This window comes from Schistocerca nitens, chromosome 8 (assembly GCF_023898315.1).
Source record: "Schistocerca nitens isolate TAMUIC-IGC-003100 chromosome 8, iqSchNite1.1, whole genome shotgun sequence".
Classification (NCBI taxonomy): Eukaryota; Metazoa; Arthropoda; class Insecta; order Orthoptera; family Acrididae; genus Schistocerca; species Schistocerca nitens.
The window spans coordinates 423300342-423322051 of record NC_064621.1 but is presented as its reverse complement, the minus strand read 5'-3'; the positions used below and the strand labels follow the sequence as shown (position 1 = coordinate 423322051).

At 40.8% G+C, this 21710-nt stretch overlaps 1 protein-coding gene across 1 annotated transcript in view; it reads right to left on the bottom strand.

Annotated features, from left to right (window-relative positions):
• LOC126198962 (neuropeptides capa receptor-like) overlaps positions 1–14707 on the bottom strand; it is a gene marked incomplete at its 3' end in the record, with an annotated part of 1187493 nt that extends 1172786 nt beyond the window's left edge. The window contains exon 1 of the mRNA XM_049935612.1: positions 14637–14707. The remainder of the gene's footprint in view (positions 1–14636) is intronic.
• Between the last annotated feature and the right edge of the window lie 7003 nt (positions 14708–21710).

Here is a 21710-nt window from a genome sequence, read left to right as displayed (position 1 = left end):
TGCTCGTAGCATTAAGTTACTTTAAGTTAGTTTAAGTAATGTGTAAGTCTAAGAGCCGATGGCCTCATTAGTTTGGTCCCTTGGGAATTCACACACACTTGAACATTTTTGAACCTCTCGGTGTATTTAGTTTTCTCTTAAATTTCTATAGTCCATATCCTCGGTCACATCCAGTATCACCCGGCAGTTAAGACGCTAAACATATATGCCGGCCAACACAAATTAAATTGTCCATGCATTCCATAAATCATTCAACAAGGTTACAGCAGCTTCATCTTTTAATTTTCTTTCTGGTGTCATAGCCTTTTGTCTCTAATAACCTCACGTTTGGAGTGAAAATATGCAAACTTGTAATTATTACTCATAAAATTTTATTTTCGGCAGTAAGTATCTAAGCCTAAAATTAAAATGTGGTAGTATTATTTAAAAAATGCTTCAAATGGCTCTGAGCACTATGGGACTTAACATCTAAGGTCATCAGTCGCCTTGAACTTAGAACTACATAAACCTAACTAACCTAAGGATATCACACACATCCATGCCCGAGGCACGATTCGAACCTGCGACCGTAGCAGTCGCGCGGTTCCGGACTAAAGCGCCAAGAACCGCTTGGCCACCGCGGTCGGCAGTATTTTTCAATCTGTTTCTTTTATCAACAGTCATCGCCACTTGAACACATCTGATAAAAGCTGACTGTCTAAATTACTAATCGAAGCAAACACCCTTGTTCGTAAAGTCGCTGCCAAATAAAGTAACACAAGAACTCATTAACAAGGCTTATATTCCGGATGACCTACATTACTTATCACTCCTCAATAAATCGTAACAGGAACATAAATGCGTAAAAAATTCTTTTTTATAGTGTTCACGCTGGGTGGTACAGCTGATATACTCGATTCAAAAAACGTTTTGCATCACACTGGTTCCCAGAACTCCTGCAGATAGGCGTTGACTGTGGATATTGTATCAAAGACACAATCCCTTTGACTGTTCAGAGATGTCACTAAACCCGCGAAAAATGTAAGCAACCATGCATGGGTTGCTACTATTAGACGGAGGGGGTCAGACAGCCTATCAGTTCCAGTCATTCCACCAGGAAGGAGGTGCACGGCTCGTTATGTCTCTAGTTCAACCATGCCTAGACTGTCAATACCGCGGCTCGATCGCATCCGCATTCTTACTATCTGCCAGGAAGGGCTCTCCACAAGGGAACTGTCCAGGCGTTTCGGACTGAACCAAAGCAATGTTGTTCGGACATGGAGGAGATACAAAGAGATAGGAACTGTCGAAGACATGCCTCGCTCAGGCTGCCCGAGGGCTACTACTGCAGTGGATGACCGCTACCCATGGATTACGGCTCGGAGGAAACCTGACAGCAACGCCATCATGTTGAATAAAGCGTTTCGTGCAGCCACAGGACGGCGTGTTACGACTCAAACTGTGCGCAGTAGGCTGCATGATGCGAGGTCCATCTTTGCAACCACGACGCCAGGCAGAGCGGTACAGATGTGCCCAACAACAAGCCGAATCGACCGCTCGGGTTTGGCATAATGTTCTCAATTCTCGCCCCCATCGTGCACATCTTGTGAATGACTTTCTTCTGGATAATGACGTCGCTCGAATAGAGCGGCCAGCATGTTCTCCAGGCATGAACCCTGTCGAACATGCGTGGGATAAATTGAAAAGGGCTGTTTAAGGACGACGTGATCTACTAACCACTCTGTGGTATCTACGCCGAATCGCCGTTGAGGAGTGGGACAATCTGAACCAACAGTGCCTTGATTAACTTCTGGATAGTATGTCACGAGGAATACAGGTATGCATCAATGCAAGAGGATGTGCTACTGAGTATTAGAGGTACCGGTGTATACAACAGTCTGGACCACCACTTTTGAAGGTCTCGCTGTATGATGGTACATCATGAAATGTGTGGTTTTCATGATCAATAAAAAGGGCGGAAATGATATTTATGTTTCTCTACAGGTTCTGGAACTCCCGGAATCGAGGTTACGCAAAACTTTATATGATGTGTGTATTATGCTCTTATGAGTCGGCATCTCCAGAATACTCTACTTCTTCTTTACGTACTTAACCAATGGTTGTTCTGTGTGTTTTCAATCCTCAAATAGCACGTGCAAAAAACATTTTGAAGGAAAACTATCTGGTAGAATTAATACCGTGCAAAAGCCTATAGGAATGCCTGAACCTCAGTGGTAGGACAATAAAAATTATCAAAAGTGCTTCCACGCCCCTTCCCCACACCCTGTCCCCCGGTTAATACATTGACATTATATGACGCGACTGTTAAATACTACGGAATCATGGAATTGCTTCCGTTTGAAGACGGAGATAATACCTAACAACACGCATTAGCCGGCCGGGGTGGCCGAGCGGTTCTACGCGCTACACTCAGGAACCGCGAGACCGTTACGGTCGCTGGTTCGAATCCTGCCTCTGCCCGCATCTCGTGGTCGTGCGGTAGCGTTCTCGCTTCCGACGCCCGGGTTCCCGGGTTCGATTCCCGGCGGGGTCAGGGATTTTCTCTGCCTCGTGATGGCTGGGTGTTGTGTGCTGTCCTTAAGTTAGTTAGGTTTAAGTAGTTCTAAGTTCTAGGGGACTTATGACCACAGCAGTTGAGTCCCATAGTGCTCAGAGCCATTTGAACCATTTTTTTTTTTTTTTGAATCCTGCCTCGGGCATGGACGTGTGTGATGTACTTAGGTTAGTTAGGTTTAAGTAGTTCCAAGTTCTAGGGGACTGATGACCTCAGCAGTTAAGTCCCATAGCGCTCAGAGCCATTCGAACCATTCAACACGCATTAAGATGCTGAACACGGGTTGGTGAAACTATACAGTTTGTTTAAAATAAGTGTCATATATTCCTACAGGTGAGATTATGGTCAAAAATGGAAGCAAAGCTCCTGTAAAGGAATCTGTGAAAACCAATACATTTTTAAACATGGGCCGTTGACAGTCCGCAGTTCACAGCCTGCATTTTATTTACAGACTGTATGCCCTGCAGAGATTTTTCGTTGTATTTATTTAATCGAATTTTTATGTTATTCACAAAGTGCAACTCCTAGCTTTTCATGCTAATTAAGGCCAAATAAGTATTGTCTTTACTGAATGTACTCTGACCAAAAAGCGATTCTGGTAGCAGGAGTCCAAGGCGTATGTTAATAATGCCTTTTGAATCCTTATAGAGATATTTCCATAGCAACTTTCATTCCGTAAAAAATATTTCTTTATATCTAACCGAGAAGTGAAACACGAATTTTCATAAATTTAAAATTTTCGTATGAAAGTAAATGTTTTCTTAAGAATTGTCATCCCTTCCTGCACTTCCTTAGGGATTGAATCACCAGCAACACCATTCTTTTTATTTCTAACCGAGAAGTCAAATACCAGTTGTCATAGATGTAGCCTTAAAATTTTTTAGTAATTAATTAGTAATTATTAATTTTCACAAAAACTTTCACCGACTATTTTACCCCCTTCGTAACTGAATTTCCAAATATGCTGCTAGACTAATTTTTATTTTCTGACTGAGAAACCAAATAATATTCTTCGTAGTTATAGCTTCAAAATTACCTTAATAGCGATATACTTTCAAAATGCCTTTCATCCCCTATTTGATCCCCTTAGGAGTGGATTTTCGGACAGTCCCTCGTTAAAAGATGCCTACAGTATTATATCTACGGCCACTCCTAGTTTCTATCGTTAGTGGTTTGGGCTGGCGATTATGAGTCAGTCAGTCAGTCAGACAATCAGTCAACACATTTCCTATTGTATGTGGAGATGAGGCGAGACTCAGAAGAGATGATATATTGTAATACCACAATACGGTCATGTGGATAGGTGGAAAATCTCAAGCAATTATGGAGGTGACGCATCAGCATCGTTTCAGTATCAGTGTATTGACAGGAACTGTCGGTGGAAAATTGACGGGACCATACACTCAAATAAGTAGATCTACTCCAGAATGTTCCCCTTGAAGAAAGACAACGGCTATTGTGTACGCACGATGCAACACCGTGACACTTTGTAAAAATAATTCGACAGAACCTCACTGTAAAGTATCTTGTGTGGCGGATCGATCCTGGAGTTCCGACAATGGATTTCCATTCAATGGATTTCATTCTCTTGCATTTTTGGCTAAAAGGAGATTTAAAGTCATTCACCTATGCCTAGCCCGTCGTTATTATGCAGTCGTTACCAATGCATATTTTGCATTCCGTATTGAGCTAGCCGCCGTACGTCCAACCTGTCTTCAGCAGCGCTGAAGAACATTTTCACACCTCTCATACAGTGTCAAAAAGGGATTACGTGTCATTAAGACATTTCAGAACAATCATAATTTTGTGAGTGATAGTTCACTGTTTATCTGAAATTGCACTCATTTCAGCAGTACATGGGAGAGTTTAAAAGAGCGTCTTTGAAAGACTGCCACACAATCAGTTGTAATTAAACTAAAATAATATATTCACCATGTTTAAAACATATTGTAGAAATATGTATTTCATTTTTGGTTGGTTGAAGACAACAAATGCATGGACAGCAAAAGATATAAATATGAGTGTGAAAATGACCTGAAGTACTGTTCTGAAATTAGAAACAGTTGTTCATAACGTAAGTTCCTTGTGTCTCTAAAAACAAAGGTCATCATCCAGCTGTGAATTATGTTTGTGAGACATACACCCTAAACGGGAAAATATTTTTGCAGGGAAGATATCCTTACGAGCAATGGCGGCACGGATGATATGAGTTATTAGGAGACAACGGTGACAAATACATGAGTTACGGAACTGAGTTGTGTGGACGCCATAAGTATGAATGTAATTTAAATGTAGTAGTTATGTGGAGGAAATGCGGCGAGTCAAATGGGCTGCAAGTGAGGAGAAAATTCCTAGAAAACAAGATAATGGGAGAATGCATGACATCAGAAAAACATGGAAGGCAATAGAGTATGTTGATGTCGAGAAGAAGGCTTTAGCGAGCCAGCAGTGTCACATGGTAGTTAGTGTTGGTGCTGCTATGGATAATAACGATGATGATGACGTAAACAGTAATGATGATAAAAGATACATTTCGGGGATTCTTCAATGCACGCTGTTTTATAGGTGATCATAAACAAACAGCAGTGGTGTTATTAAGTTACAGTGTCAGCAGTTACAGCATCAGCAGTAACTTTATAGTATTAGTCATTGTTTAGACGATTACAAATTTTATAAAGTCATGATCAAGGAAGTAAAGTGTAATCACACAACAGTCACAAGCTAGCGAATGAAGACCAGATTCATGAACCTAATATGTATGGACAATTTTGGCAAGTAGACGGCCGCGGTGGTCTCGCGGTTCTAGGCGCGCAGTCCGGAACCGTGCGACTGCTACGGTCGCAGGTTCGAATCCTGCCTCGGAAATGGATGTGTGTGATGTCCTTAGGTTAGTTAGGTTTAAGTAGTTCTAAGCTCTAGGGGACTTATGACCACAGCAGTTGAGTCCCATAGTGCTCAGAGCCATTTGAACCATTGTTTTTGGCAAGTAGACAGAAAATTTGAGAGGAATGTCATATAAATGTTTAGATCGATACAAGATTAGAATGAACAGAAAAATACGTTTATTTCGAATGTAATGCAATTCTAGTGATGTGAACTGTCATCACAGTTAGTGAATAATACGAATGTAAGAAATCGACTTGTCCACAGGTATTTTGTAAATGTGAGCAATTTTATTTTGCGTGACCGATAGCGGGATTCAATTCTATTGTCTATTGTTAATCTGAATTGCTATGTGGAAGATAGTTCCATATTGCAGAAGGATTAATAATATAGCGAAGTTCAATGTAGGAGACATGTGGCATTAAATGAGAGGATCCTCAAGAAGGGGCTACAATATATACGACAAAAAATAGGACATAAATCCAAAGGAAAATGTAAGTAAACTATATTGACAGTTTAGCACATCTGTCATATGCTGTATATCCATCCATGTAATCTGTGAATACGAGCGATACGAAAAATTAAAGGTAAGGACACCAGTGTGAATGTGTAGGTCGTTTTACACAATCTAGTGAACGACGAAACGATATGAATAGATCTGCATGTAACGGTTGGAAAAATAACACCCGTCGTCATGCTCACTTTGTGGCAGCGCAAATTTTTTAAGATTTACTATCCGTGGTTAATTGCGCAACAAGTTAAATAATTTTCATTCTGATTGATAAACGGGCACTTCCAGTGTGGTATTACGTTCATAACTGTAACGACGCCTTTAATATCAAATGATGAAGATAAAGAAACTTCTGAGAGACACGTTTTCTCAAATGAGATATAAGGGCGCCAATACCAGAAGGAAAGGGGGAACGCTGTCAGGTGCCTCTTTTCTTTGAAGTAAATGATTTAAATGTCGGTATTACGCAGGTATTTAACGGGATATGAACTGAAACTATTTTATTTCTATTTAAAAGTCGCAATTCGTCTTTCAAAATGTTAAAAGTTCGCCATACCCAAAAGTCTAGCCCTCCCCCTTCCCCTACAAACTATCGTACTGGCGCCCTTGCTGTGTTAGACAGCTAAATCGAAGTCTACTGTTCGTAGTTATTGACTTTTTGTTGATACCGAAATATCTGGCTAATTACGTGGTGTATGATACCAGGTTTATAATAGCAGAGTTTTAAAACTAAATGCATTACAACATGAACCAGTTATCAGATTTATAAAGCATGCCAGGTAGCGGCATAATACAGAGTAAAAAGAGCAGCCGTTTTCTTCTGAATGGTCCTAAGTTATCATTCTAGCCATCACTATTATCAGTTGGTGACTGTTGGATCCACAGTTTGTTGGCGTGTAAACTGACAACGGTGTCCCATTGTCAAGTCATATTGCACTATTACGCAACAACATGAAATGTAAATAATGTATATACTAAATCTCTATCGTCAATCAGTGGCCGTGCGGTTCTAGGCGCTACAGTCTGGAGCCGCATGACCGCTACGGTCGCAGGTTCGAATCCTGCCTTGGCCATTGATGTGTGTGATGTCCTTAGGTTAGTTAGGTTTAAGTAGTTCTAAGTTCTAGGGGACTGATGACCACAGCAGTTAAGTCCCATAGTGCTCAGGGCCATTTGAACCATTCTATCGTCAATCAGAACTTAGGGATATCCCACAACACGATCTGTTGCCAACCATCACGCCGTTGGCATATGATTGAGTTCATTCTTACCTATATTACTGATGTGGAGATAGTACTAAAATTTCCAGCTTTGATTATTGTATCCGGGACAACTAATACAAAAGTATTCAGCGCTACGGGTTGTACACGATGATAACCATTGTTAAATATTGCATGTCGTGGTAACAGCAGCATCATGGAAATTGTAGGTGCCAATAATTTCTTCCCGTCAGGCTGGAAGTACATTATAAGACAGCGCCAAACTTAATGACGGAAAATATTTCCACGTTTCCTTCACAAAACACCAAGAGCGATACTAACCGAATTTCGATTTTAAATGAAGCAGTCACGCAACAGTTACTTCATAAACGTAATGTTTAATCATTTGGAGACATCGTGAGAAACGGAAGAACTTTGAGGTATATCCTAAGAAAATGTTCTCGGCCATTACTATTCGTGGGCGACAGCAACATCTTAGGTGAGAAGAACTGCATGGTAACTTGTCGTGGATGGTACAGTTACCTAACGGGACGTCTTATTGGACAAGCACTGTAAGATCCAGTCAGATATGGACACTCTGTTTCAAGCCTGGGTAAATTTAGCTGTTTAAATTTACATCAAATTCCGCATCTCAACAAATACTAAGTTGTAGTACCTCTTGGCGATATCACTCCTGAGCCACAAACATGCCATAAAATGCCTGTTAGAAACAACATGTGGGACAGATGAAACTAAATGATGAAAGCAAAGAATTGAAAGCAAACAGAACAGCAACATTCTATTTATTTATCCTGGCAAAAATTCGTGGTTTTCAAAGCGGTAAAAACAACTGTTCTCAAATCCCTTCAAACTGAAAGAAATGGAAAGAAACAATTTATTACATAATGCAAGTGTCATCCACCACATGCATTACGTCAACAGGTAGAATACAGATATACATGTTTCGAACTATATTTCCCTATTTATACTTGATAGGTTTATTGGTTCACCTGGCGGAATAAACCCAACCATTGTCACCATACTCCTTGCTTAGTGGGAAGGAGAAGAAGAAATCGTGAAACACATGATATTTGCAGCATTAATATGTAAATGAATTCCTCTACATGTCTTTACGTTTACATGAAACCGTAAGAACATGATTACAAGCAGGATAGTTAAAACCCAATGCGTCTAGTATGAGTACGGCGTTTATTTAACCACCGAGTTACCTAGCCAGGTGAGGATTAGTACAAGAATTTTTTTATGTTTAACGTCCAATGGAAGCCTTCTTAACGCTGACTAATCGTACTTAGAGTTGTATATTAAGAGCAAGTTATCCCACACCATTTCATGTCCGGTCATGTCCTGTCGACTGAAGCCAGCAGTCACTACAGTACACGTACATTCCAAGTTAGAAATACGTCCAACGGTAACGCTTAAATGAGTACAACACAGTTTTCATGATGCTGTGACTCATTTTCAATCACTATGAAAATTACGGCAATTTTATTCTTTACACTGCAGTAGTAACAGAAATAAAAAATGAGTGTAGATAGCTGATTAGATTTGCGCAGATTTCAAACGAACATACGGAGAAGGTAATATCTGCTATTACTTAGAATATTTATGATACTAATGAACGTATCGAAGAAGGTCGTATAAGAAAGGTGATATCACTCATTGCCCAGTACTCATTACTCATAAAATTCGATCTGGAGCTGTTACGATCACAATGTCGTTAAACTATTTTCCTGTACTGTCCTTATTTCGTAACAGAAACACGTGTTTGTACTTTTTAACGTAGTGTATGTTAACAAACTGAAGATTCTTCCGCCAGGAAGCTGCAAAAAGTATTGCAAAATTTTATGATGTTGCTATACCGAGCTGTAGAGTGCGTACGGAGGTTACAGATTAAAGTCCTGTCTGGCTTATTGACAAGTTTCAATACAGGAAGCGAATAACGAATTCGTTTCGTCGAGTTAATACTTTTTAGATCAAGGCGCAACAGTGGCATTCCATAATGTCTGCAGATTATGAAAAAAGATCTTTCCTGACGCTTTCACAATGACATGCCGCTAGCAGAAAGTCAGGCAGAATGACCAATAAAATGGTACATATCTGACGAGAGTAGGAAAGTACCAGGCATTCGGGCATGGTTATTTCAAAAGTGCTTTACAAGCACTCACATAAAATCATTTAGGGAAATCGCAGACACACTAAATCACAAAATGTAGACAGGGAATTAAACCACGTTCTTCTGGGAAAAGAACTGAGGAGTAACAGTTGAAGCAACAAGATAGAAACTAAATGAATAAGTACGATATGAACATTTACAGTTACATGAACTGATGGACTGGTAAATGTGAAATAGTAACATATGCAGAAGTCGTTTTTCTTTCCACAGCATTTCCTCTTTAAAACATTATCGAAATGTTTCACGACACACGAAAAACCTGTCTAGTGCGACACCGGAAAAGGGTGCTGCTGCGAAAGTGGACTCGTAACTAACATGCGAGAAGAATATATGAAATACCATCCTTATCATCGAAACTTCTACTCACCTTAAGCGTTATGTAATCTAGTATCACACGGCATATCAAGACACAGTATGTAGCTGTCGCCGAATTTACTTATGGCTTGCCCAAAATGGCGGAAAATGCGGCACACAGCTTCAGATCTCTGTAGTTGCTGAACAGACAAATAAAACTGAGATATTCAAACACTGGAGATAATTCAGTCGATCATCAAAGGTTTTTACATTCAATTTGGCTTGCAATACGTCTGACTTAAAAACCACAGCATATCATCGGAGCAAAATATTTTGTATCACAACAATTGTAGTAAACTCAGTCGTGCTGGCATACAAGTTGTTAATTTTTAGTTTTGGATGACCATTTCCATCTCCTAAAGAGATCATCATCATCAGATTTACATTCCTTGTTGACAGAAGAAATCGCTGGCTTTGAGCAGGCCCATCCGTGTTGGATGGAGAACACTTCCAGCTATTTCTACTGTCATTAACAAATGTAGAGCTGATGATGATCTCTTTAGAAGATCGAAACCGGTCATCTACTTATAAAAACTAACGACTTACATGTGACCACAACTGTGTTAAGTAAATAAGTAAAAACTCTAAGAGATCGATGTTTTCTTGGAACAGTGTCCCAAACTCTTTTGTATCACAGTCAAAACTGTTTCCATCTGCTTTTGTAGCAGCCATATGATAGCTATGGTTTTCGAAGAGACAAGGTATAACACTCGATAAGCTACAGCGCCGAAAGTGCAAGATGTAGTGCCGCACGCTGCACTTGATTTGTAAGATCGGTAAATTTACAGTTTATTCCTTGCTACTAGTTATGGGCCAATACATTTAATGGATATGGCTGGATACGGGAAGAAACGGCTTTCTGTCTGATACATGGTATGATATACCTAAATTCGCTATCAGTGCAGCCAAAACTTGTTTATCATGAAACGCAGATATAGGCTGCAACTTGAGTGCAAATTGAGCCGAATGCTGATAATTTTCTCAAACGCTCTGAGAGGTTAGGTAGGTTTTTGAGCCTTCCAACGTAATATTTTGTAATCCGCTCACATTATAATTGAAAAATGGGTGACTAAGATTTGATGAACTGGGCCATAGCGAGGTGAAGCATCTGTTAAAGCTAGCAGCCTTACGTAACATTTCATTTGAGGAAAATCAATGGTTATACTGTTTCTGCTGAATACGCTGCTGTTATTGTCCTTTGGTGAAAAATATTCATTTCAATTCGAATATATTCTCTATGGCTATTAAAGCGCGTATCTACATTTCGCCGCTCCTGTTCATAGCAATGTTTATGCCGCGACTGGTATCGCTTTCCTTGTCCTGTTGAACTACTTACATTATTTTCACATGTTAATTGATTCTTCTATCGCTGATTGGTGAACTAACGTTGATATTTACTAATGAAAAACACGAGTTGTGGATGTTCTAAAATATCTGTTTCGTGAATTATATTTTAGTTAACACGATCTGCATCAAATAATAGCCGCTGACTGTATTTTAAGTGAAAAACTTGAGAAAAATAGTTTGCGTTTCTCACAGATAAACATCTCTCTGTCAATGCGAACAGTTACAAGTTAGATTTAGAGCTATTTGCTTGTACTGTGATTAGTCAGTGTATCGTTACATATTTTTCAATGAGAAATAACTGGAGTGGAGGCACAAATTTCAACCTTCACAAAAATGACAATGTTCCTGGTATTCATACGATTAGAAGTAAATTGACACAAACCTAAATATGTTAGTATATTAACAGGATAAAAAGAAAGGCTGTTAATTAACAGTGAATGGTTGTAGTATAACACGAAAATTGTGTCGGGCTTACGGCTACATGTATACCAATCATGGTATGTCAACACCTGTCTCTACGTCTACGGTAGCCACAAAGTGAAATATGAGGAAGTCCCGCTCCTTTAGAAGGCAGAGATACACTAGCTACGACTAGGTTGGAAATTTTGCTCTTGAGGCCGGTGCCTTCGCGGAAGTGGGAATGCGTTCCCCAAAAATTAAAAAGTAAAATAATTTTCGTGGTCTCCTGATGGAAATTTGTGCAGTAAGACAGAAAACTGTCCGTTTCGACATTTTTCCTATGTTGTCACAGTATAGTAAAAGATTATGTGAATGTATATTCCAACAGGTCCGCACCTGGTGGTCTAGTGGCTAGCGCTGCCGCCACTGCAACACGGGGATCCGGGTTCGATTCCCGGCCGGGTTGGGGATTTTCCCTGCCCGGGGACTGGTGTTTGTGTTGTGCTTACCATATCTTCATCATCATCAACATCATTATCATCATTCGTGACTGTGGCTAGATTGGATTGTGAAAAAAATTGGAATGTGTCAACATTGGGACTTTGTAAGCGCACTGGTGACCGTGCATTTTAGCGTCCCACAAACCAAACATTATAATCATATTCCAACAGTTACCGTAGGTTTCTCTGACATGAGACTGAGGGATCCATTTAATTCCTGCAAGTGTACCTATATCACAGTGACTTCGCTGCTGTTGGCTACGGAAACGAGTTAAAGTGAAGAAAAAAATCTTGGTTTGTCATTTATCAGTAAAGATTTGATAATTTTTCTAGTATTACAGCAAAAAATGAGAAAGGAGGGGAAGAGAGAGATGTTGGAATTCATAGATGTCACCACTGTGGCTTTGTGGCTGCATCTATTTGCCAGCCTTTCAGCAATTAGTAATCATTTTTTCGAAGAGAACATAATTTTTTCCGAGTCCTATTAATGATATATTTCTCTTCCCTTTAGTTAATACATCATTACGCACCTGGATACCTTGGTAAAATATTAATCAATCAATGATTCAGTAAATGTTGTGTGAGACTAAGACTTTAATTCATTTAGTGAATTACAGTGGATGTAGGTTGCAGTACGTATGAAGAGCAGAATATATTAGCACAGGATAAGCTACTGCGAGGAGCTGCATCAAACCAGTCTTCGGACTAAAGTCAGCAGCTTCCGTTGAAAATGAACATTTCCTAAATAATTCAGGATACAATTCAGTAAATCACTGGTTACCTCACATAGGACACCTGATTCGTGACAGAGGTCTGTAGGTATATAAAAGTTATAGTTGGAAATAATAATTAGTTTGCACTATTGGAGTTCAATCCCTTAATACACAATGTAGTTTAGTTTACGTAATTACAGTTTTTTAAGTCCGCAGAACGGTGCGTAGTCCAGATGAACGCCTTCACTCAATTTCAGTCGCTATTAAGTGTCGGCTTTCTTTATTTCATTTTGTTCTGATTTCGATAAATGATTTCACACAAAGGTGTCGGTAATTGTCACGATAAGTAGGTGGAAAATTCTTTTTCAGTGTGTGTGAGGAACTGATTGATAACTAAAGCTTAATGGTCGTCAGGTATCTAACGATCTGCTAGAAAAAAGGAAAGTTCACTGGCTTATGGAACAACTCGGACACGAAAGACGTAGAGTCATCATGTTAAGCAGGCTCATCTGATCATGATGGCAATGATGTTTAGACACGAGTCTAGTTTTATACCTACTGTACATAGCTGCTCACTTGTTAACTGTAATGCTGTCTAACAAGGCATGACTGAGCTGTCAGACGCTGCTGTTTGATCAATGTTGTTCCATAGTTTCATTAAAAAATAAGAAAACTTACTACTGCCGTATAAATTAACGTATATCTATAGAAATTCACCAACACATTACATTTGTAAATAGATTACTCTCTATTGTGACGAGGAATCACCAAATCTCACAAAGAAAGAGAATTACTCATATGCTTGACAATAGTGGTTGCACCTGACAACTGGGGTTTCTTAGACGACACAGTTTTCAAATTTCACTCGCTAGTATTTTCAGTAGTAAGGGTTACATTCATTGCATTGTTGATATCAGCATGCATTCGTCCTCAGTTGCTTCTACAGCGCTGATTAATTTGTAGACGTTAATAACAATTGGTCGTCTTCTGAAAATGGATTTTGAGACTGTTTTTCCTAACATTATTCCCCTAACTGCCTTCACAATCTTCATAGTTATGTTTACCATCATAATAATTACTTTCTTAACTATTAATATTTGATTTTGGATCATTGGGATTTAGGTACGTTATGTTAAATAATAACAGTTGGGGTTTATTCATAGTAGTACTAGTAGGTTAATAATGCACTGATTTAAAAATGAATTTATAATGTAATAATTGTTCTAAAAATATTTTGGTGAATAGATAACTGAAGATACTGCAAACGTAAGGTCAAAGGAGTCTTGTTAGAAGCAAAATTAAGAATTAGTTGCGAAATACGTGAAATACACAAGCGGATGAAAATTATAGATTAGTTGATGCGACGTGTTGAGAAATTTAAGTATAAACTATTCACCAAAAGAGTGCTATGAGTTCGTAGGCTTCCGGCGTCATTCTCTATAAAATATTTTTGGATATTAGGCCCCTTCATTAAGATAGAAAACTAAAATAACTACATTGCCGATGTTTCGATCGACTTGCTGAGATAATCTACAGTGTGGTTAACTGCCATCTCAAAATTATTTTACCCAAAATTATTTTATTCAAGACAAAATTGCAATTTTACCTGGAAATTGTAAATTTCGGGGAACCCAGTATAAGTTCAACGGTCAACACTTATTTCCGTGTAGGAAGGTGTAAATGTCACGTTGGGGCAAATTGAAGCAAATTAAACTCAGTGCCGGGATTGTGGCTAGTGTGTAACCAGATAATGAAGCATAGACCATGAAACGCGTTTTGACAAAATGCGTTTTGATGAATTACAATCGGTGACTCGCTAGGTTTTTTATTCGCTTTCCATAGATATCAACCTTGCAAATAAAACAATAATTTATTCAGCAAACCAAATGCTAAGCAACAGTAGAAATGTAGGTACCATTGGCTTCAAAAATCTCACATATCCTCCGTAAAGTAAAACCATCCACGTCACCAGCTGTGATTACCTTTGATGACTGGCGCTTTTTCGGGCAACGTGCGATGGTGTCTGGCTGCGGGCGAGCCGCGTCCACCTTAGCCGCCTCCCCTGGTACCGCGGCGCAGCCTCTCGCACTTGGGCCTGAGCGCCGCGACGCTACGCTACGCCCTTTCGCCTCGGCCGACGCCGTCCCCCGCGGACACAGACGCCAAGCGACGCCGCCGCCGGACTAGCGGCCGCACGCCGTGCCAGACGTGCGTGCGGTGCCGCCGGCAGCGCCTCTGCGGACGACGCCGCAACTAACTGGCGTCGGTGTCGGCGGTGGCGTCGGCATCAGCGTCAAAGGTGTCAAAGCGCCGTGGCCTGTCCCAGCGGCCCTCTGAAGCGTGCCGCGGGGTCGAGCTTCGGAAACTGACCTCTTTCGGAAATTAATTCAGCTATGCGAACAGACTCAGGCACCAAATTTTATCATCTCGGAGTTCTTTTGACATTCTAAACATATCAGTATTCCGTTTTCGGCTAGAAAGATAATTACAGCGATTCCGTAAGTATCAAACCATGGAAATAAATAGATCTACTTTGGTCTCTGCAGGACTATCGTATTTCTTGCGACCAAAACGAGAGACGAATGAAGAAACGCTATCGCGCATTACTTTGGTGACCCAGTTAAACGGACACACTCGTTGCAGTGGAGAGCAGTGAACGGTTTAGGAGTGGCACCCGACGGGCGTCTACTGCTGACGTGAGTCAGGGCGGGAACAGGTGTATAATCACAGATCAGAAATGAGCTCTGTATAATCTTTTAAACTGGCCAGAGCGTGTTATGACGTCATCACCGAACCCACCGTCTCCGTATGCACGACGATTCGACTTTTGTCACATCTCACTTGTGACTACTGTCGGAGACAAGTGGACTCGACTCTCTCAGAAAGGAGAGCGAGTTCACGAGTTCGTAAATATAACAGAAGACCCACAGCATTCGCGCTACGTACATAACATGTCTGAAAAAAATTTCCGTCAGTAGACTATTCATTTATTTCACGGAGTTATGACTTAGGCGCTGTAATCATTCTCAAATGCAAGTTGAAATGTCACAAAAAGTCCGACCTGCCTAAAGGACATAAGCAACCACTAAGCATGACGATCATTAGATATCAATATAAACAATTACTCACCGGCTAGCAGTGAATATTGATTTGGTGACTCTCCTAACCGAAGTCAGGCGAATGTTTTTCTTGTATTTATGCAGTTATTTGCAATTTCTCTTTCCCACCATGTAGCTGGAGCTATACCAAGCAAATACTGTTCATCACATTTTTTTTTAAAGAGGTCGAATCCCTCAACGCCCACACCGGCGTGATGGCCAACACAGAACGTCTGCTGCCATTTCAGATAAGGGTTAGTTTTCATCATAGTGGTGTCTCGCAGGAAGTGGGTACAGCGATGTTTGCGTACGTCTGGTTCGGGTTCACCATTAATACACGCTCATCTATAAGCAGATTCGGTCGAAAATTGAACGAAAGGTAGGGGTTTGAGGGGCAGAGCCAAAAAAGTGCCAAGGCGAGGTCCAAGGGAAAAAAGAAGCAACAGCTGGGTCGGGCTGTAAGAGCAGTAGCGGTTTTCTTGCTGCCTGCGACAGGTCATGCAAGGTGTAACTTCCCCTTTTATACTGATTGATTGATAATCAATGAAGCTCAGGCTTCCGCTAGCTCGCGGCAGATGTTTGCGAGGAAAGTCACAAAAACAGAATCGTCTTGCTGCACTTTGTTTACGCCGAGTGCGTGTTAGTGGTACCGGCTTCCTCAGATGACTATTTGCTTCCCGACGTGTACGAGCCTAGCTACACGTAAATGTATACAAAGTGAGATTATTGCCCTGATCATGATTACAGTCTATATACATCCAGAGTTTATCTATGAAAGTTTACAATTCGCGTGAGCTAGTTAGTCTGACTCGGTACGATAACTTTCTAGAGCACCAAAGAATATCTATGAACGCTGCGCTCTGTTGATAATCTATGTTGTCGCACAGATAAATGTTTCATGACCACGTAATATTAAATGGGTTAAAATAAATGTCAAACATTGTAAATGTTGGTTTATTCTAGTCTATTCACATCCTATCATTGTCTTAAAGAAGTAGCCTTTTTTCAGATGGGTGGAATTAGTTACGTAAATTCAGCCAAAGAGTTTACAGCAAGATCCACATTACGCCATTTACTTTAACGCAGTTTAGGTATATTCCTCACAGTTTATATTCATCACTTCCTATAAGTCGATCTATTAATTGTCTATCGCATTGGGTCCAAGTTAAGTCTTCCGTTGATGATAATCAAATTAAGACAATATATTCGGTTATTTTCCTAACTTGAGTTACTTCAAAGATATTTTCAAAGTTGCTGATTTACCTCTTTCAGTTTTTAATCATTTCTAGCAGATCGCATATCCTCAAAACGTAACAAACCTTCTCGTATCGCCTACCAATATTACGTACGAACGCACAAGTTCCATTACGACACGACAAGGCAAGCGCCAAAAGCACATTAACAATGTACAACTTTAGCTTCTGTATTTCGCAGTGTCCTCAAACAGTTCTCAGAAGGAGTATTCTTTGAGGTCACTTGTTATACTCAGTGACCGGCAAGTCTACTACCTTGCGATCTGCTATTATTTTATCCTGAAACTAATGTATTGGATTCCTTTCTTTATTCATTTTCGAAACATTAAGTTACTTAGTTAGCAAGATTCCTTTCTATTTCTTTTTGTAATACTTTCCTTTGAGTCTGCTGGCTACTAGTCATGCAATGTTAGTACAGAGGGACTTTGTTTTTCTTTTGATGGAACTTGGATCTTTGGCTTGGGGCTTGTCTTGGGCTGTGAGGACTAGATTTATATTTTTCATTTTTGCGTACAATGGGTAGTGGCGTTACAAAGGGTAGGCTTTGTTAGTAGTGGCTATCATCCAGGTCGATACCTTTGACGTTGTGCGGTGCTGTTACTCGGCGGCTGCCGCTGGGTGCCGATGTTGGTCTCTCGGTCAGCGTTGGCATTCCTGTAACAGTTAGTTTCATCATCGTATTGGTCCGATAGGCCATATTTCAGATTCACAGTGTGGGGTAGTGTTGGTGATTTGTTTGTGCGTCAGTGTGCGAGCTTGTCGGTCTCCCTGCTGTAGCCTGTTGGTCGGCTTTAATAGCAGCTGTCATATCCAGTCAACGTTGCTTATATGCAGGGGCTAGCTGACGTCTGTTACTTGTGCGTGCTTGTCAGCTTGCGATAGGTGGTTATGCCCTATACAGTAATGTCTTGGGCCGTTTACGCTTCCACCTATGGTTGAGATCATGGTTTCCCAGAGTAAGGATGAAAGTACTATTAAAGTGTCTCGTGTGGCGTGTTTTTTGGATACTTCCTTGAGGATCTCAAGACGGTATTCATTGTGAAGATCCACGGTGCGTGTATAGGGTGGAGCATTGCTACTGATGCGTAGCACTTTGAGAACTGCAGGTGGTGCAGGCATGTAGGAGCTGCGTATCCCCGGACGGGAGCTGCGTTCGTCAGCAGAGGTCTAATCAGTGTCCTGTATAAGGACGTCGACACCCTCCTATTCAATGTACTTTCCTTTTTGAGCATTGGGTAGAATTGTTCGAGCCTCGCGTGCGCTCTGTTGACAACCTATTCGATGTGGTCCCCTTATGTAAGTTTCCGGTCCAGCCAGTCACCGAGATATCTGGCTTTCTCTTGGAAACTTATCGGGTGTGTATGTAATGTTACCTATCTAGGGTGTTGATGTTTGCGCAGTAGTTTCGGTCTGCCTGTGAACAGAACTGCTTCGCGCTTGTCGACGTTTACTTTAATACCCCATCGTTCCAACCAAGGCTCGGCAGTTCTGAGTGCCGTCTGTATTCGTGAATTTATGTTCGACGGTTTCAAGTCTTGCGCAAGGATGGCTGTGTCATCCTCTTGGACGGCTAACGTCGTGTTGCTACGAAGTGGTTGGTGTACAGGTTCAACAAGACGGGCCCTAAGTTGCTTCCCTTGGATACTGCGTTGTGTTGATTGTTGCCCTGCACTTCAGCGTTAAACATCTGTTCGTGAGATATGAGTGTACGAGACTTACGATTCCGTCCGGAAAAACCAGCTTCTCTTAGTTTGCCTATAAGCCCGTTGTGCCAGAGACGGTCGGAAGCTTCTTTGATGTCTAGGAACAAGGCCCCTGTGGCCTTGTTCGACTACGCAGAGGAGTTGTGTTGTTGAGTGTTGGTTCCTAAAGACGACTTGGTCCAGTCTTAGGGTATCGTTGGCGATGCTGTGCCTAGTGATGCGTTTTAGTATTACCATCCCAACAGTCTTGCTGTGCGAGCACAGCAGACTGATGAGTCGGTAATTTTGTGGGAGGGAGTGGTCTTTCCCTGGCTTCCTGAACACCAGGACCTTGGCCCCCTTCCAAGAGTCACGGAGGTGTTGGTGTTTTAAGATGGCATTCTGAACTACTGGGGGACACGGTTTTGAATGGGTCATCAGACCCAGGGGCTTCCCTAGCATTGGTATCTTTCAAAGACCAAATTATTTCGTTTGTACTAGTGCGTCTGATTTCGTCACGCGTGGGCTGTTTTAAAAGTCCTGGTCCGTTTCAAGTGTGAATACTGGAACACCTGTTTCATGCGATGACCGGTGTCGACGGAAACCATCCGTATTGTTTCCCATTACGAAAAAAGGATTATTAATGCGGAATTTTATATGTTATTAGATAGAGCAGTCCTGAATTGAGCGATATTTGTCTTATCGTTATGTATTAATAGAGAAAGCGAGACTCGTAAAATAACGCGTATTACAGCTGCGACAGCACCGTCATAGTGGTTATTTTTCCAGGAAATTTGACCGCTCTTTTTAGACATTGCCTTACTTCGAGTCAGTTCCAGTTGGACTATAAATTTTATGAGCAACTTGACGGTGTAGCAATGGTAACCCATTAGGCCTGCGATCCCTAATTTTTATGTGGGGTAGATTCGAACAATCGTCTCTGGACAAAGCTAATAAGAAACCATCTCGCTGGTATCGGTTTGTAGATGACAAATGGTTCAAATGGCTCTGAGCACTATGAGACTTCACATCTTTGGTCATCAGTCTCCTAGAACTTAGAACTACTTAAACCTAACTAGCCTAAGGACATCACACACATCCATGCTCGAGGCAGGATTCGAACCTGCGACCGTAGCAGTCACGCAGTTCCAGACTGAAGCTCCTAGAACCGCTCGACCAACAGACGCCCGCTTGTAGATGACACCAATGTGGTTTGGTGCTATGGCAGAAATTCTTAGGACGAATGCTTTGATCGTCAATATAAAATCGATCCAAAAATCCAGTTCAGCATGGAAATGGAAAATAATAATAGAATATCTTTCTTGGGAATTGTAGTTACGAGACGCTCCGATGGAAGTTTGGAACATAAAATTTTACCGAAAGTAACACAGACGTACAGATATTTGCTTAAAAACTCCAATCACTTTCCACAACAAAAGGGAAGTATCATTAAAAGTCTTGTCGATGGAGACGAGCGGCTATTCACATCGGAACACCTGGACGCTGAAATAAAACATTTAAAGCAGGCCTTCGAGAAAAACGGCTACTCAGTGAAAGAGATAAAGAGAATTTTGCGACCAAGCACCAGAAGACCGAAGACCGAAGTCAGGTACTCCAGTCTGTGAAGGATAAACGCCCTCCTCTGTCGACATGAGGTGTATACATAATTCCATGCATGTGTGGTGAAGTTTATACTGGAAATATCAAGAGGAGCGTAAAGCGCGTATATAAAGAGCACAAAAGTCTTTGCCGACTAGGAAAAATAGAGAAACACCTGTAGCAAAGCATGTTCTTTAGTCAGCAAACCACTAAGTAAAGCTTTCTGAAACAGAAATTTTATCTACAACGTCAAATTATTATACACGACTATGTGGAGATGACAATAAAGTTTATAAGCATCGGGATAATTTCAGTAGAAAAGAGGATACAATGAAACTTAGCGACACATGGACAGTAGGTCTACAGGATCGCTAGACGGATTTATCTTCGACAAGACGACAATCGATAGTTATGTGTTATCTTTGACTAGGATTATCTTTGCTCATCGCGTGTTACTTCGATTACGCCCCATTTCCTACAGTATGTATGTCGCTCTCGGACGTCCAACCAGTCAGTCGGCATTTCTCAGCTGTGGGACGCCTCTGAAGATGTCCAGTGGAGTCCTGGACGAATCGTCAGGAACAGAAGAGTTTATTGGACGACGACCTCACATCTATGGCATCCGTTCGTGAAGGCCTTCATTCTACATGTCTAGTTATAACATCATAGCTCTTATGCTGTACTAATTTATTTTGCCATTTGTTTTATTTAATCTTATATCGCTGAGTTTCTGCAATTATTCTATGATTAATTCGGTACTGTATAAAAATGTGTACTTTTTTCTTTGCATAAACTTTGATGTCCTGGTTTAATTATACGTAATGTATTGTCTTTATTAGTTAAATTCTTTTGTCTCGTTTGGAGGGAAAAAACTTAACGTATAATATTGTAATTTTGTTTAAATAATTTTTTATGGTAATACCAATATGTGCAAACGATATGTTTTGTTTAAAGTAAATACTTGCTGTTACATAAAATGCTGACCTTCACTTAGGGTTCTTAGTTATTCTGTATGTAAAAGGCGTAGTAGTTCCCCTCGGGAACGGAAGCATACAGCACGCGCAAAATGTGGTTCGCATGGAGAGAAATGTGGAATCAAGAGTCAGTCAGGGATGAGCTACCGAACCACAAAGAGCTCACGAAAAGGTTGTGAACTGTGCTGGTGCTGAGAGGGCTTTTTGTGCACTTTTATAATTATGCCAAAGCCTCGGATGGATGCCGTAACTAGCTGGAGTTACGTTGGAATTGATATCAATCATCTCCACCAAGAATTGACAGAGTCCGGTAGTTCTACCTGGAAACTCGCTTCCAAAATGTACTCGCCACCACAATCCAGAATCACTGTAATGGAACAGAAGAACTATAGTAGTGTATAGTGAAGAATCAGGTCATTGGATGTTATACTGTACTGAAATATAAGGTAT